The sequence below is a fragment of the Lactuca virosa genome, chromosome 8 (genome assembly GCF_052849685.1).
Source record: "Lactuca virosa cultivar CGN04683 chromosome 8, Lactuca_virosa_CGN04683_v6, whole genome shotgun sequence".
Classification (NCBI taxonomy): domain Eukaryota; kingdom Viridiplantae; phylum Streptophyta; class Magnoliopsida; order Asterales; family Asteraceae; genus Lactuca; species Lactuca virosa.
In genome coordinates, this window is record NC_136433.1 from 47,953,625 (window position 1) to 47,971,973 (window position 18,349).

The following is an 18,349-nucleotide window of genomic DNA, read 5'->3' on the forward strand; positions in this document are numbered from 1 at the left end:
ATTGCCATGATGTTTTCTCACTAACTCCCTCTCTTCTTTTTCTTTGCTTATTTGAAGAATACTTGCTTCTTTGTGCTCTCTTGAAGTTCATATTGGTTATGAACTTCAAGCTTAAGAGTTTAATTACAAAGTACTAGCATCCTACATTAAGTTTATTCATTGTTGGTGTCTATAAAGTTCATCATTCTCAGTCAACTTCTAAGCCTCCCAAGAGGACCAAAAGAACTACAAAGGTTGTTATTTCTTTATCCCTTTTTTGGTTGGTGTTTAATCTTTATACAACTTGCAATATGATCCTTGGTGGTATAATTAGCTTATGTTATTGCGAAAAATCAAGTCTTCCGTTTGCCATATTTTCTAGTTTATGTACTTATTTTGAAATAAAACCCAACAGAAACAAAATGGCCCACGGTCGAGAATGAATTGACAACTAATCCACTGATCCAATACAATACTAAACAAAGCCTATGTGGAACTACACATACCAAACTCTGAAGTTGATTGACAGCTCATCAACTGCTCATCCTAGACTATAGATTGTAATCTATACAATGAGCTAACAAATCCCTCAACAACCAATAGTGAACCTGAGAAACCCAAACACCCCATGACCTAAACATCGGCGATCCTGAAAGAAACCACTGGATACAACGAGCTCCTTGTCCAATAGATTCCTGCCGCAAATACAACTCACACATTTCTGAGCACATACATATGATGGTAACTTGCCCTGCACCCCGTTTTCACCAAATCTTGAATCAAAAATCTCACATACCCGAACTGCAGATACTTGTAATCTATTATGCCAAAACCATAAACTTGAACAGATTGATGATCCTCCAAGCATAATACCCATTTCTACACCACTAGGGTTCGAACTACCACCAATTAGCATTGAAACATGTGACAACCGTCAAATTTCGGTCAAGTCAAAGTCAAACAAAGTCAACAAGTCAAACCGTTCAACTCCAATAACCCTTGTATGTTAGGGTTTACGTTATGTAATCACTATACAATTCGCTATTTTAATGAGAAATCATCATTTGGAAAGTTCATGTGTTTGATTTTCCTTAGCCTTAACAGTGCTAAACAACGAACCAAAGCGATAAAACACTATTGCACAATCATCGGGATTGTGTACGACACTAAAACACGGTTTAACAGGGTTTACGAACCTTGCGTTGTGAAGCCGGACACTCAAATTAATCACAAACGAAACCTCTCTAAATCGTTTTCACTCTATCTCTTTCTATTTGAAATCTCTCCCAAATCTCTCTCAAAAGTTACTTTAACTTTTTGTAATCATTTGGGTCATATCGACCCTTAACCGGGTCAAAAATCGCTTGAAACGGGGTAAAAACGGGTAAAATAGCCTTAAGGACCTGGAACTGAAGCTTCAGGACCGAAGCCTCTCATCCGAGGCCTCGGAATCCGAAGCCTCTCATCAGGACCGAAGCTGAAGCCTCTCAGGAGACCGAATCCAAAGCCATCAGACAGCAGCCTCGCATGCGAGGGTCCGAATCCGGCCTCCATGCGAGGGGTCTCGCAGACGGCCCCTTTTTACCGGTTTTTCGACTACGACTTCGTTTTAATTCCGTTTTTCATTATTTTAACGTGGGATTTTCACCCAAAACTTTCTTTTATAAACTAAGGCCCCAAAATATATAAATCTCCAGGGTTTTTATAAAAATATATTAAAAGAATTAGTGGTTGAACTAATTATTGAGGGAATATTTGCTTTTCGTTAATTTATGGCAAAAGCAAACCACCACCACCTCACTCTATGATCAGCCACTCTTTCCCACTACCCCTTGTCTCCTTAGTGGACCTTTACACCCAATCTCCAGCTCTTCCCACGTTCTAAGAGCTAGAGGATTGATCCTCTCTCCTCATTCTCCATAAAGTTCTTTCATTCTACACTTAGCAACCAAAGGACACTCTCCAAAATTCTCTCATCTTTTCTCTCAACTTCAAGAACTTCAAGGCTTTCTTCAGGGATTTCTTTCTTCAATTAGTAAGTATCTTCATCATTCATATAATTATTACACTCCATTCTACTCAAATCATTGATATCTTACACAAATTCCATCTTATTCGATGTTAGATTCTCGAATCATCAAGACATCTTCTTAGTGTCCTTGGGTTGAGCACTTCCTCTCTCTCACTTTCATCTACTGAAACCACATAGGGTGAGTTCATACCCCTACATTTACATGTTTTTCTTAAGTTTTAAGAGGGGAATACAAGTAAAATCATCAAGAACACAATTAAACTTTTTCTATCAGATTACATCAGAAAAGATGAACTTCGATCACGGACTGTTTTGGTCAACTTAAATATTTTAGTTTTCAAAACTGTTCTAGGTGCAAGTAGTTCAAACTCTTAGCTTTAAAATGGCTACTTGCACATCTCCATATGATTTTTCTACAATTTATGGTGATTTTTACAAAACTACCTATCATTTCAGAGGCAAACCCGGACCAGTCTGTGATTATGAACATTTTCACCTCTGTTAGAGATCACTAAAAATCATGATAAAATTTACGAACAAACTAGACTCATATTCCAAACTCTCAGAATTTGCGGATTTGGATTTTGAGCTTTGATGATTTTTCTATAAATTTTCTAAGAACAGTAACAGAAACTGTATACAACAAAAAGTTGATGTCAATTTCATTTCACCTTGTAACATGTTGAGCAAGGTGTATATCTTTATGTGATTATATGTTATTGCAATATATGACATTTTATCTTAATATTTAGACGCACATCAGTTTACAAATGGATTTGGACATATAAAATATAAAGAATAACAAGTGATTATAATCAAAGTACAACCGATACATTCAAACATTTAATAAACTATTTTGAATATAGTTTGCATACATTACTACGTACTACCCTTGGTTGATAAACTATAATAGGTATAGTTTATGATACATTACATAACACATACATTTAAAAAGGTCGTCCACTAAGTGAGTGAAAGGGTCTCATTGGGAGAATTGGGAAGAGAGAAGGCCAGCCTCCCACTATGTGAAAGAAGAGCTTTTTCTCTCATATTCACTGAAGCGCCAGTCGCGTAGGGCGACCGGGCCAGGCCGAGTCAGAAAGGCTTTGATGACTCAAGGTTCATATTAGGGAAAGGAGAGTGAGGGGAAGAGGGGGCAGCCCTCGGCCCGATCATCCAATTCGCTCCAACAGACAGGCATGGTTCTGTAGTCAAAGCAACTTCGTCACTTTTTTTAGGAGTGTGAGAACACTGGATCCCACCTGGAAAGAAGCGCGCATTCGCGCTGCCAGAGAGCGTATCGAGGATTTGGAGGGGAGGTATCGATTGCTTGTGTTGGACTACCTTTATAGGATAGATCTGATATACTGTTAGGTTTTGGTTGGACTGCTTTGGGTACATTTATACAAAGGATATTTTCATTAAGCAAGGTACGGCCATACGGTACCAAGTTTTCATAACACGTAATTCCGTTAATGACTTTGTGAGACATTTACTTCAAATTACCATTAAGTCCTGTATTGTAACCAGAGTCTCCTTGAGGGAGAGCGTGATAGTTGTGTATAGATCTATATTGGGTTTGACAAACCCACACCTAAACTGCATGCAACAGTTAGACCGATAGGTCTGGGGTGACAAATGTCATAACATTTCCGACGCCTGAAGAACGTCGTTTTAGGCAATCTTGGTCATAGTATGGTTATAATAAACTCACATAAAGTATTAATAAACATTGGAATTTACGGGAACTTCATTAAAATTTAACGAGTTTATGTCGATTTAAACTTGCATTGTTTTACTATAAATATGACAAATTACTTGTACATTTCGGTCTTTGGGTTTTAAGACTACATTTACACATTAAGGAAAATATTGGATTTTCTAACACAAATACTACTTTTACAAACGAAAGGCTTTTAATAATACCAAACAAAAGCTTATGAACTCACCAACCTTTGTGTTGACACTTTTTCAAACAACTTGTATTCTCAGGAAATCATTAAACATGTAACCAAGTGCTTTTGAGGATGGGGCGCTAAGGCGTCTACTATTTCATATTTTGTCAACATATTGTAATTGATTCGTAAACATGTAATTCATACAATGATGTAACTTTTTCAATTATATATATGTTGGTTGTGTTTGCTTCAATTACTATTACAATTGTTGTGATGATACTATACATGAAGTCCTCCACCCCCGGACGTTTCCGCCATCCTTGGTTTGGGGGTGTGACAAAACATACCAAATCTCAAACCAGCTCAACCAGATACATAATATCCCTGACCCTTGGAATGTATAACACAACGCAAGATGATCTTCCAGATAAAGACCAAGCAGACCCAAAGAGATTATGAATCTCAAATGGAGACCTTGGAAACTCCTCAATCATAACCGCCTCTAACATCAAGAATCCTTTGGATACGCACAAGCAATAATTCTGACAATCTATTCATAACATCGATTCCTTATCTAGAAACAAATAGACTACCATACACCTTGCCTACAAATCCCCAACAAACAATTCATCGCGAGCATTATTCATAAATTCAAGAAGCATCATTTTCCTAGTTAGAGTACATCAAAGACAACAAACATTGTCGTTCCCAATTCACATCCCTGGTCACCTGAAAACATCAACTACCACTTGACCTAACTATATTCAAAGAAAGCAGACACATAATCTCATCTTAAGGCGACCCTACCACAAGAATCCTCTTGTGCATTCCCACACTGCCATACTTGCAACCAAAAACCACAACTATCTAGTCCCTTGCTGGGTTTACATCCCAAATCTGAAAATCATATGTATGCTCTCTCTTTCCTCCAAACACGAAAATCTGGAGAACATAACCCCCGTCGTAGATAGTGACATCCCAATCCATCTGCCAATCACACGGCCTCCGAATGCAATCCTCGAACTGATCATCATAGTCGCATCCTTTTTGAGTCCCGCGACTCAACTGGTACTACCTCGAGCAAGGCCCTTGAGACCTTAAAATCAACTAACTCACCTAGGAATGCACCATTCAAAACAAAATTGGCATGGACACTAAGGTCCAAACAATCACCAGACCCATTCCTCCTTCCAAATAACTAAAACCGAAAGGTCGATAAAGACGGGAACACACTGCAATGAATTATGGTGACAAACCATGCTATCTACCCCCAACCAATTCCTTAGAATCCCAAAATGTTTCCTTGATTCGAGTATAGATCCTATACTTTCAGAGGTACGGGCCCAAGACTACCTTCCACGCCTATCCGTACTTTCCTCAATAATCATTTCGGATCCTCTAAGTAACTACTCATGTCTAATTCTGTTTGATCCAATCACATATACCTGCTCTCAACGAATATACTCCGCTAGACAGCCCATCAATTCCTCTAAGGCGCTTTCTAGAATCTCGTAGGATTCCCTCCTCACCCTGTCATCAGTTGCTGAAGAACCCCTACTAATATCAGCTAACTACTTCATGAATACAATTACATGCAACAAAACCTAAATAATTTTTCGAATAAAAGACACAACCCTACAACGGTTAGACTCAAACGAGAGCTGCACAATAGGGCCAAATCAATAATTCTAGAATTTAACCTTTGCAGCATGTAACTTAAAATATTCATTTAATAGTTAGCCCACATCAATATGGGTCCCACAAAGCACAAAGCAAGCAGCATTCGGGCAGTAACATTCTATAGGCCACAAAACATAAAAAGGCATCCTCCAACTAACTTGCTTCTGTGATGCTAAGAACTTCTACCAACATTACTAATCTTCCTAGCTTCTCCTTCTAGGATTTCTCTTTTGAAAATTCTCACACAATCATATTCTAACATTCTTCCTAGGCTTTCCTATTGTTCCCTTCACACCACTCTCCGCCATCAGCTGCAGAAGAGACTCCCTCTAATACCTTCTAACTATCTCACGAATACAATTACATGCCACATGCACTAGATAATTCTTCGACTGCAAGGTCTCACACTAAAATAGTTGGAGTCAAATAAGAGCTGTGCAGTAGAGTTAAACCTAACCTTCTAAAATTATTTAATCCATGCAACATGTAACCTAACGTATTCGCTTAATAATTAGCCAATATTATTAGGGGTCCCTAAAAGCATAGAGAAAGAAACATTCGGGCATTGAGTAATCTAAACCAGTTCCTCACTTAATCATGCCAATTTATCCAACAATATGAAATCCATACTAGCATGCAGTTTAAAAAGCTCAATCAACAGGCAAATAAAGGCATCTCTCCTAGCATTCTATTATGCAAATCCTGAGCATATTCTTAGCCCAAATATAGCATTTAATTCTCATATACTCATACCAAAACAATAAGCATAACACATGCATGGGTATTGTGGGAAACACTTGTCACAACTAGGAATTTCTGATACGTTGTAAACACTTAACAAAGAATGACGTTGTAGCTAAAACTTGAAAACATGTATGGTGCTTATTCAATGACCACAAATTCCATCAAATACCCTATACCAACTTTCAAATAGTCAACAAAAGTTGGAAACCCTAAAAATCCCGGTTTAAGTCCTTTTTGGACTAGGATTTTTCTTATTGGGCCTAATGGACCAATAAGCTTCCAATTTGACTATTTTGGGCTTAGAACTCTTAAATGGGCCCTAACTGGACCCATTTGCATGAAACTTAATATTTTGGGCCTTATAAGCCTAAAATGAACTAGGTTACCTTTAATGGGCCTTATTGGGCCATAACAAATCTAATTAGCCCTAATGGGCCATAAAAACTCATTCCTTAATGAATATTGGGCCGTAAATTGATCTAAAAGGCCCATTGGGCTGAAAATCATCAAAATGGACCCATAATTTGGACTTAAGCACAAAAGGCCCAAATCCTCTTCTCTCTTCTCTCTCTCTCGACCCAAGTAGGAAACAAAAAAAAAGAGATTAATTAGAATTATTAAACCTTGACACATCATTATTACTCAAAGGGTATCAAAGCTTAATACCTCACATACATCTAAGACATCTCATGTCCCCATGCAACTTATCTCTTCTCTCCCCTCACTCTCTTCTTCTACTCGGCCGAGAGCCTCCTAAACACACACACATCACAACAAACTCTCTCTAAGTCTCTCAAGACTCATCCATTTTTCTTCATCCAAAATTCTCAAGACTTTTTCTTGTGTTTCAAGAGGTTTTCACAAGATAATCATCATTCTTTGGTAATTTTTTACATGTCTAAGTTATATAACTCTTCTCTCTTGTACGAACACTCCTTCTAAACAAGCTTTTGGTGATCATACTCCTAGAAAACTCCTTAAGCTCGAGATCTCTTCAAGGAGCTTGCTAGGGCCAAATTTTCTTCATTTCTTCCTTCAAAATCAAAAACAACAAAGCAAGGTGAGTTCATACCCCTCTATTTTCGATTTTCACAAGTTTTATGGGGGAGAATACAAGTAAAATGTGTAGATCTATGTGTATGTGTATGTTATGTGTGATTTCATGTATGTATGTGTGATTTTATGTGTTTATGTGGTAAATATGTAACAAAAAGGGAAGAAATCTTGAGATCTATGTCACAAGAAGGAAACCAAACATGATCTAAGATATATTACACTAAACAAGTCAAGAAAATTACCCTCTAAGATTATAATAAACATATTGCAGCATAAAACCCATTTTTGGGCTTAATTTGTCAAATAAACAAAAGTTGGGTTAAAATTTCCATTCACGGTTTTCTTAAGGATCAAAAGAGTCAAAACAGTTAAAATAAATGTTTTTATGAACATTATGCTCTTCAAAGGACTAGAAATGTAATTTGTAGCTTAATGGGCCAATTTTTGGGCTTTTCGGCCCATTGAGCCCAAAATTGCGAAAATTATAATTTTCAAGGGATTGAAATGATAAACTTCTCAAAACAGGGGGTAAAAGGGTAAACAAAATCAATTCAGGGGTTAAAATGATTTTTTTTCCAAACAAGGATAAAAAATGTAAACTTTTTGGATTTTGGGCCAAAATGGTAAAAGTTGCGAAAAGTTTGGGTTTTAACTGAAAAATTCCTTACTGGAAGGGCTGAAACTGCCAAAGACAAAATTTTGAACTAAAAACATTATTTAAACAAGTCTATGGGTCAAAAATGTCAAGAAAATGGTTTAAGGGCCTAAAATGTTTCTTTTTCAAAATAAGGGACTAAAATTATCATTTTATTTAAGAAGGGCTGAAAAGGGTCAAACTAATAGTTTGAGCCAATCATTTTATTTTTAAGATATTTGAGTAAAAAAAATACCAAACTACAACTCATGAAAATAGAAAGATGAATATACGTAAAATTCCAAATATCGTTATAGACAACCAACCGACCTCGTGCCGATACGAAATTAACAATCATTCAATCGAACTTTCCAACAATTATACTATACCTAAAACAAGTAAATATTCAATTCTTTGGGCTTGAAAGTCTCAAATCATGCTTATTGGGCCTTCGTGACCCATTAACATAACTTTTGGGCCCAATGAATAAAAATAAACGTTATTGGGCCTCCTGTGACCCAATTACATGTTTAAGGGACCTTCAATGGCATATATATGCTATTGGGCCTTGGTGGCCCATTAGCAATGCTAGTAAGCTCCAAATTAAATCAAATATGAAATGGGCCAACGCGTCCTTCGTATAACCAACAGCCTAAAATAACTCACGTAATTAGCAGGACTCTGTATTCCTCTTCTCCTCGTTTGTTAGGCTTATTTGCAATCAAAGTAAACAAATTCAGGTCGTTAATCAATAGTAATCAATGTTGTTTGGATTAAGTGAGTAATAACGGGCGACACCTCTAAGTGTCGTTCGTAGTCTGTAGTTATAATCAAAGTCTCCTGGAAGGAGAGCGAGAGTTTGTGTATAGATCTATACGGGGGTGACTCCCCCACACCTCAGCTGTTCGCTACAGTTAGACTCGGCCAGTCTAGGGTGACAAAATCTTAAGATCAATTCCGGCGTACATTAGGATGCCAAGACAGACGGACTAGTCATTATTATGCATGGTTATAACGACTCACATAATTAAATAAATCAAATACCATCCGAGCAATCAAGGAAGAGTAATCAAAATCATTCGTTGTGGCGATATAACAATTTGAAATAATTATATTATGTTATCGGAAGACATCGGGTTTTTCGAGGAAATCAACACTACTCGCTTGTATTTTTCTATAACTATAATACAAAACTTCCCATTTATACACGTTTTGAAATCATTAATGCATCAACTTATGGATCTTCACACTTTGGTAAACAATTGTCTTTTCAGAAAATATCGGATTTTCTGGGTTTTATAAACTACACAAATCATTTTTATCACAACCCTGCTTATGAACTCATCAACATTTCATATGTTGACGTTTTTTTCAAAATCACTTGTATTCTCAGGTAACAGGTAAGCTGAAGGGTAATATCAAGTATGTTAGGATCTTATGTTTTGAAAACTCTCAAACAATTGATGCTACGGATATGTAATATTTAAACAATGTACTAGATGTGAACAATGTCAATCGTTATGTATTAATGCATGGTGAAGTTTATGTTGTGTTTCATGTATAACCATTGTGATGATATTCAATTTAAGTCACGCAAGCCCTCGGACATTTCCGCCGTCTGGTTCGGGGGTGTGACTGGCTGGTATCAGAGCTCTGTTTATAGTGAACTGGCATATCTAACCACACATTGATATGCAACTATAAACCAAAGAGGGACTAAAACAACTCTGAACAAAACAAATAAAACACAACAATAAAACACCTCTACTTGTACGATATAGGAAAAAGAACATAATACCAAATCAAATAAGATAATACTGAAATCTCGGTTAAGTCGGGACTGTTCCTAGTTGTATTAAGGGGTGAATGTAGCCTGAACAACTACATTTTCTCCGAAGTACAACTATTACATGCCCCGGGAAACCTCGATGGTCGGTCGACCTAAAAACATACCCCTTTGTTATCAAGAAAAGAACATCAACTCAATTTGCATAATAATTAAAACATCTTAGGAATAATATTAGTACATTTATATACTCTCGCAGACAGTATGGCCGGCTTCCATCTCCCCGGAGATCCGTATTTCCCTAATCAGGGAAATAACGGGTGGTTGGAGGAGGAACCTGAAGAAGACCCTGAGGAGGGACCTGAAGAGGAACCTGAGGCGGAAGTCGAGGGCGGACCTGCTGAGCCAGTGGAGGGCCTGGAAGAAGAAGAAGCCGAAGAGGACTTCGAGGAGGAACCTAGCGATGATGGTGATTCGGACGCGGAGTCTGAAGTCATCAACCCCCCTTACCCGACTAGGGTGCCAGCTCATCGGATGGGCCCGAATGGCCCTACACCCCCCTGGGGTATCGATCTTTGGAGGTGGAGTAGACAGCAGGGACAACGACCTCCGTTTGGCATGGCACGCAAGTTCTACGACTTGAGGGAGGGAGGACCAGCTGATCGCGCGCTTCCGGTCATGGTGAGACGATTGCGGAACACTGGCGACCTAGCTCAGAGCACCGCCGATCAGATGCACCAGATGCGGACTACAGTCGAGCGTGCAGAACAGGAGACGCGAGAGGTTATCCGAGAGTTCCACATGAAGCAGGTGAGATGGGAGACTCGCCTCCGAGACGCGGAACGACAGGTGGCTCGCCTTCAGGGAGCGTCCACTTCTTCAGCACCACCCCCTGGCGCATCCCACCATGACTAGGGCTAGTCATATCTATCTTTAGTATTATGCTTATATGATCTATGCTATGTACCATCGACTCTATGTTTAAGTGATTACACTACTCATAGAGCCGTTACGCTGCCGAACTTGCACCACTTATGTATGCTCCTTCGAGCAAATTTTCATGTATCAAAGTACGGATATTATTAATGGAAGATTTTATGTGCTTTATTGTGATGTTGTGATCTGCTATGTGTTATGTATCCATGATTGTATGCTAATTTGTGAAACCACTTAAGTTCATACAATACAACTAGTTTATAGGACCACAATCTCACAAAAATCATAGGCACTCAACATCTTTCCGTTCCATGACAGAAAGATGCCTCAACGACCAACCCGTGGAAACCCTGGACCAACCCCACCCGAAGTCAACTCAGCTGCATTCCAAGCAGTTGTATCTGCTGCGGTTACTGCAGCCATGGCGCAAATCCACCAAGGGAACAATGGTGGAGGCAATGGACAAGGGGCTGGAAGCTCGAACAACGGAATAAATCAAGGACCTACCAAGACGTGCTCTTACAAGGATTTCACCAATGCCAAGCCACGAACCTTTAATGGCACGGGTGGAATGATAACCCTAAATAGATGGATGGAAAAAGTGGAATCGATATTTGAGATATGTGAATGCCCCGAGGAGGTGAAAGTGAAGTTCGCCGCATGCACATTTGTTGACCAGGCTCTCACCTGGTGGAATGGACATGTAGAGGCCATGACTCTCCCCGTAGCCAACGCTATGCCGTGGGCGGATTTGAAAGAAATGCTGATGGCCGAGTACTGCCCGCGAGGTGAAATTCAGAAAATGGAGCAAGAGTTATGGAATCTCACCGTCCGAAACTCTGACACAGATGCATACATATCAAGGTTTAGCGAACTGTCACTGTTGTGCCCTGGCATGATTACTTCGGAGTGGAAGAAAATCGAACGATTCATCTGGGGATTAACCTCCCCAACTCAAGGAAATGTGATAGCTGCAAATCCTGAAACCTTCGACAATGCCAAGAGATTGGCCAAGAAACTGTACGACCACAACAACAAGAAGTGCGAGAAGCCAGTGGAAACTGAAGGCAAGAAGGAGAGTGACAACAAGAAGGGAAAGAACAACAAGAGAAAAGGGTGACAAGGCTCAGAGTCGTCAAAGAAGCAACAAACAGTGACAGTCAATGCTGCAACCACCCAAGTACCCTCCCCACCACATGCTCCAGCCTCAGCTAATCCAAGTGCCCCTAGGCAGTATTCCGGGAATCTCCCAAAGTGCAACAAGTGCGGTCTCCATCATAATGGCGAATGCAGGGAGATGCATTGTACCAGTTGCAATCGGAAGGGTCACACGGCAAAATATTGCAGGACCTGTCCTCCCCAGAACCAGCAACAAGGAAACAACAACAACAACAACAACAACAACAACAACAACAACAACAACAACAACAACAACCGCAACAACAACAACACCAACAACAGCGGCAATAATGCAGGATCAAGCCCCACCTGCTATGGATGTGGAAAGACTGGGCATATCCGTCGAAACTGCCCCAACATCAACAACCCTGGGAATGGAGGAGCAGGAAGAGTGCTGACCATGGGACAGGGAGAAGCGGTTCAGGATCCCGCTGTTGTTACCGGTACGTTTCTCCTAAACCGCACTTATGCATGCATCCTATTTGATACCGGGGCAGAACGAAGCTTTGTGAGTAATAAATTCAAACACTTGTTAAAACAACAACCCCAGAAGCTTAATGAAACCTTTACGGTGGAAATGGCTAATGGGAAAACAGAATCCACTGGGGAAATCTACATCAGATGTACCCTGACCTTAAATCATCACGTCTTTCAAATAAACTTAATGCCTGTTTCCATTAGGAGTTTTGATGTGATTATCGGCATGGACTGGTTAAGCCCCCACCATGCTGAAATTATGTGTCACGAGAAGGTCGTTCGCCTTCACCTCCCAAATCACGAAACCCTAATTATATACGAAGACAAACCCAGCATGAACCTTCGTCTTATCTTGTGCATTAAGGCACAGAAGTATCTACGAAAGAAGGACTTGACGTTTCTAGCTCATATAGTGGATAAGTCCAAAGAAGAGATCAATATTCGAAACATCCCTGTGGCTTGCGATTTCCCGGATGTCTTTCCGGAAGATCTTCCGGGGATACCCCCAGAAAGACAAGTCGAGTTCCGAATTGACCTCGTGCCAGGAGCTACACCCATCGCCAAATCGCCCTACAGATTGGCTCCTGCGGAAATGCAAGAGTTGTCCAGTCAACTCAGCGAACTTTTGGACAAAGGATTCATCCAACCCAGTTTCTCACCCTGGGGAGCTCCGGTTCTCTTTGTTAAGAAGAAAGACGGTACCTTTAGGATGTGTATTGACTACAGGGAACTTAATAAGCTCACTATCAAAAATCGCTATCCACTTCCGAGAATCGACGATCTATTTGACCAACTCCAATGAGCAAGTTACTTCTCTAAGATAGATCTGCGATCCGGATACCACCAACTCAAAGTCCGGGAGGAGGATATCCCCAAAACCGCCTTCCGAACTCGTTATGGACATTATGAATTTGTCGTAATGCCCTTCGGTCTAACGAATGCCCCTGCCGCATTCATGGACCTAATGAATCGAATCTGCCGACCATTCCTTGACAACTTTGTCATCTTTTTCATCAACGATATCCTAGTCTATTCTCGAAGCGAAGAAGAACACGGCCGACATCTCCGACAAATCCTGGAAACCCTGCGAACCGAAAAGTTATACGCAAAACTCTCTAAGTGCGAGTTCTAGCTCCGTAGCATGAACTTTTTGGGTCATGTTGTTAGTCAGGAAGGGATACATGTGGATCCTTCTAAGGTCAAAGCCGTTGAAGGATGGGCGATCCCAACAACACCCACATAAATTCGCCAATTTTTAGGCCTCGCAGGCTACTACAGGAGGTTCATTCAGAACTTCTCCAAAACAGCCAAGCCACTTACCTTGCTTACGCAAAAGGGCGTACCCTTTGAATGGACGGATAAGCAAGAAGCTGCATTCCGAACTCTGAAGCAAGCACTCTGCAGTGCACCGGTACTATCACTACCGGAAGGAACAGAGGACTTTGTAGTTTACTGTGATGCGTCGAATCAGGGTTTAGGCTGTGTACTCATGCAGCGTGGAAAGGTGATAGCTTATGCGTCCCGGTAACTAAAGACACATGAGGTGAATTATACCACCCATGATCTTGAATTAGGAGTTGTGGTCTTCGCCCTGAAGATTTGGAGGCACTACCTTTATGGTACCAAGTGCACCATTTTCACCGACCACAAGAGTCTCCAGCACATTTTAAATCAAAAGGAGTTAAACATGAGGCAACGAAGATGGGTTGAACTGCTAAACGATTACGAATGCGAAATCAAGTACCACCCAGGTAAGGCTAACGTGGTAGCTGATGCCTTGAGTCGAAAGGATTACTCGAATCGTCGTTTGAAGACTCTCTCCATAACCATCCAATCCCACCTGACCTCGCAAATCAGAGCAGCCCACTTGGATGCCATGAAGGCAGAAAACAAAACAAGCGAAGCGTTACGTGGAATGGAAAAGAATTTCGAAGTGAAGGAGGACGGAGCATATTACTTCATGAACCGTATTTGGGTCCTTGAACTTGGGGGATTCAGAGAAGTAGTCATGAATGAAGCCCACAAGACACGATACTCCATCCATCCGGGTTCGGATAAAATGTACTTGGATATCAAGCAACATTATTGGTGGCCTAACATGAAGGCAGAAATTGCCACTTACGTTAGCAAGTGCCTCACATGTGCTAAAGTGAAGGTGGAATATCAAAAGCCCTCGGGATTACTACATCAACCAGTAATTCCCGAATAGAAATGGGAAAGGATTACTATGGACTTTGTGACCAAACTACCCAAGTCGACCGATGGTTTGGATACCATATGGGTAATAGTTGACAGGTTAACAAAATCCGCTCATTTCCTGCCAATAAAAGAATCATACAAGATGGAACGTTTGACAAGGATCTATATCAAGGAAATCGTGAGACTCCACGAAGTGCCCATATCTATCATCTCAGATAGAGATAGTAGGTTTACTTCACGCTTTTGGCAATCGCTTCAGAAAGCTCTGGGAACACAACTCGACATGAGCACTGCCTACCACCCGCAAACGGATGGTCAAAGCGAGCGAACCATTCAAACGCTAGAAGACATGCTTCGCGCATGTGTGATAGACTTTGGAAGGTCATGGGATACCCACTTGCCTTTGATCGAATTCTCATACAACAACAGTTATCACTCAAGCATCAAAGTTGCTCCTTTTGAGGCATTGTACAGGCGTAAATGTATATCACCGTCGTGTTGGGCTGAGGTAGGTGACACTCAGCTAGCAAGAGGACAGACACCAGGCAATGCATTCACGGGACCAGAAATCATACGCGAAACGACTGAGAAGATAATTCAGATCAGGGCCCGACTGCAATCATCACGAGACAGACAAAAGAGTTACGCCGATAAGCGGCGAAAGCCCTTGGAATTTGAAGTCGGGGATCGGGTGTTATTAAAGGTATCTCCTTGGAAAGGGGTGATTCGTTTTGGGAAACGGGGAAAACTAAACCCTCGATACATTGGACCCTTCGAGATTCTTGCCCGAATAGGTCCAGTGGCTTATAGACTGCAACTACCCACTGAGCTCAGCAGTGTACACCCCGTGTTCCATGTTTCCAATTTAAAGAAGTGCTTCTCCGACGAAACTCTCGTCATTCCATTAGAAGAAATCGAAATCAACGAGAATCTCCTGTTCATCGAAGAACCAGTCGAAATCATGGACCGGGAAGTGAAGCGTACTAAGCAAAGTCGCATTCCGATTGTGAAAGTTCGATGGAACACGAAACGTGGACCAGAATTCACATGGGAACGCGAAGACCAGATGAAACAGAAGTACCCTCACCTATTCTCGCATTCTCGAATCTAGCTTTAAAAAGAATTTCGGGACGAAATTCCCTCTAACGGGGAGATGATGTCACAACTAGGAATTTCTGATACGTTGTAAACACTTAACAAAGAATGACGTTGTAGCTAAAACTTGAAAACATGTATGGTGCTTATTCAATGACCACAAATTCCATCAAATACCCTATACCAACTTTCAAATAGTCAACAAAAGTTGGAAACCCTAAAAATCACGGTTTAAGTCCTTTTTGGACTAGGATTTTTCTTATTGGGCCTAATGGACCAATAAGCTTCCAATTTGACTATTTTGGGCTTAGAACTCTTAAATGGGCCCTAACTGGACCCATTTGCATGAAACTTAATATTTTGGGCCTTATAAGCCTAAAATGAACTAGGTTACCTTTAATGGGCCTTATTGGGCCATAACAAATCTAATTAGCCCTAATGGGCCATAAAAACTCATTCCTTAATGAATATTGGGCCGTAAATTGATCTAAAAGGCCCATTGGGCCGAAAATCATCAAAATGGACCCATAATTTGGACTTAAGCACAAAAGGCCCAAATCCTCTTCTCTCTTCTCTCTCTCTCGGCCCAAGTAGGAAACAAAAAAAAAAGATTAATTAGAATTATTAAACCTTGACACATCATTATTACTCAAAGGGTATCAAAGCTTAATACCTCACATACATCTAAGACATCTCATGTCCCATGCAACTTATCTCTTCTCTCCCCTCACTCTCTTCTTCTACTCGGCCGAGAGCCTCCCAAACACACACACATCACAACAAACTCTCTCTAAGTCTCTCAAGACTCATCCATTTTTCTTCAGCCAAAATTCTCAAGACTTTTGCTTGTGTTTCAAGAGGTTTTCACAAGATAATCATCATTCTTTGGTAAGTTTTTACATGTCTAAGTTATATAACTCTTCTCTCTTGTACGAACACTCCTTCTAAACAAGCTTTTGGTGATCATACTCCTAGAAAACTCCTTAAGCTCGAGATCTCTTCAAGGAGCTTGCTAGGGCCAAATTTTCTTCATTTCTTCCTTCAAAATCAAAAACAACAAAGCAAGGTGAGTTCATACCCCTCTATTTTCGATTTTCACAAGTTTTATGGGGGAGAATACAAGTAAAAAATGTGTAGATCTATGTGTATGTGTATGTTATGTGTGATTTCATGTATGTATGTGTGATTTTATGTGTTTATGTGTTAAATATGTAACAAAAAGGGAAGAAATCTTGAGATCTATGTCACAAGAAGGAAACCAAACATGATCTAAGATATATTACACTAAACAAGTCAAGAAAATTACCCTCTAAGATTATAATAAACATATTGCAACATAAAACCCATTTTTGGGCTTAATTTGTCAAATAAACAAAAGTTGGGTTAAAATTTCCATTCACGGTGTTCTTAAGGATCAAAAGAGTCAAAACAGTTAAAATAAATGTTTTTATGAACATTATGCTCTTCAAAGGACTAGAAATGTAATTTGTAGCTTAATGGGCCAATTTTTGGGCTTTTCGGCCCATTGAGCCCAAAATTGCAAAAATTATAATTTTCAAGGGATTGAAATGATAAACTTCTCAAAACAGGGGGTAAAAGGGTAAACAAAACCAATTCAGGGGTTAAAATGATTTTTTTTTCCAAACAAGGATCAAAAATGTAAACTTTTTGGATTTTGGGCCAAAATGGTAAAAGTTGCGAAAAGTTGGGGTTTTAACTGAACAATTCCTTACTGGAAGGGCTGAAACTGCCAAAGACAAAATTTTGAACTAAAAACATCATTTAAACAAGTCTATGGGTCAAAAATGTCAAGAAAATGGTTTAAGGGCGTAAAATGTTTCTTTTTCAAAATAAGGGACTAAAATTGTCATTTTATTTAAGAAGGGCTGAAAAGGGTCAAACTAATAGTTTGAGCCAATCATTTTATTTTTAAGATATTTGAGTAAAAAAAAATATCAAACTACAACTCATGAAAATAGAAAGATGAATATACGTAAAATTCCAAATATCGTTATAGACAACCAACCGACCTCGTGCCGATACGAAATTAACAATCATTCAATCGAACTTTCCAACAATTATACTATACCTAAAACAAGTAAATATTCAATTCTTTGGGCTTGAAAGTCTCAAATCATGCTTATTGGGCCTTCGTGACCCATTAACATAACTTTTGGGCCCAATGAATAAAAATAAACGTTATTGGGCCTCCTGTGACCCAATTACATGTTTAAGGGACCCTCAATGGCATATATATGCTATTGGGCCTTGGTGGCCCATTAGCAATGCTAGTAAGGTCCAAATTAAATCAAATATGAAATGGGCCAACGCGTCCTTCGTATAACCAACAGCCTAAAATAACTCACGTAATTAGCAGGACTTTGTATTCCTCTTCTCCTCGTTTGTTAGGCTTATTTGCAATCAAAGTAAACAAATTCAGGTCGTTAATCAATAGTAATCAATGTTGTTTGGATTAAGTGAGTAATAATGGGCGACACCTCTAAGTGTCGTCTGTAGTCTGTAGTTATAATCAAAGTCTCCTGGAAGGAGAGCGAGAGTTTGTGTATAGATCTATACGGGGGTGACTCCCCCACACCTCAGCTGTTCGCTACAGTTAGACTCGGCCAGTCTAGGGTGACAAAATCTTAAGATCA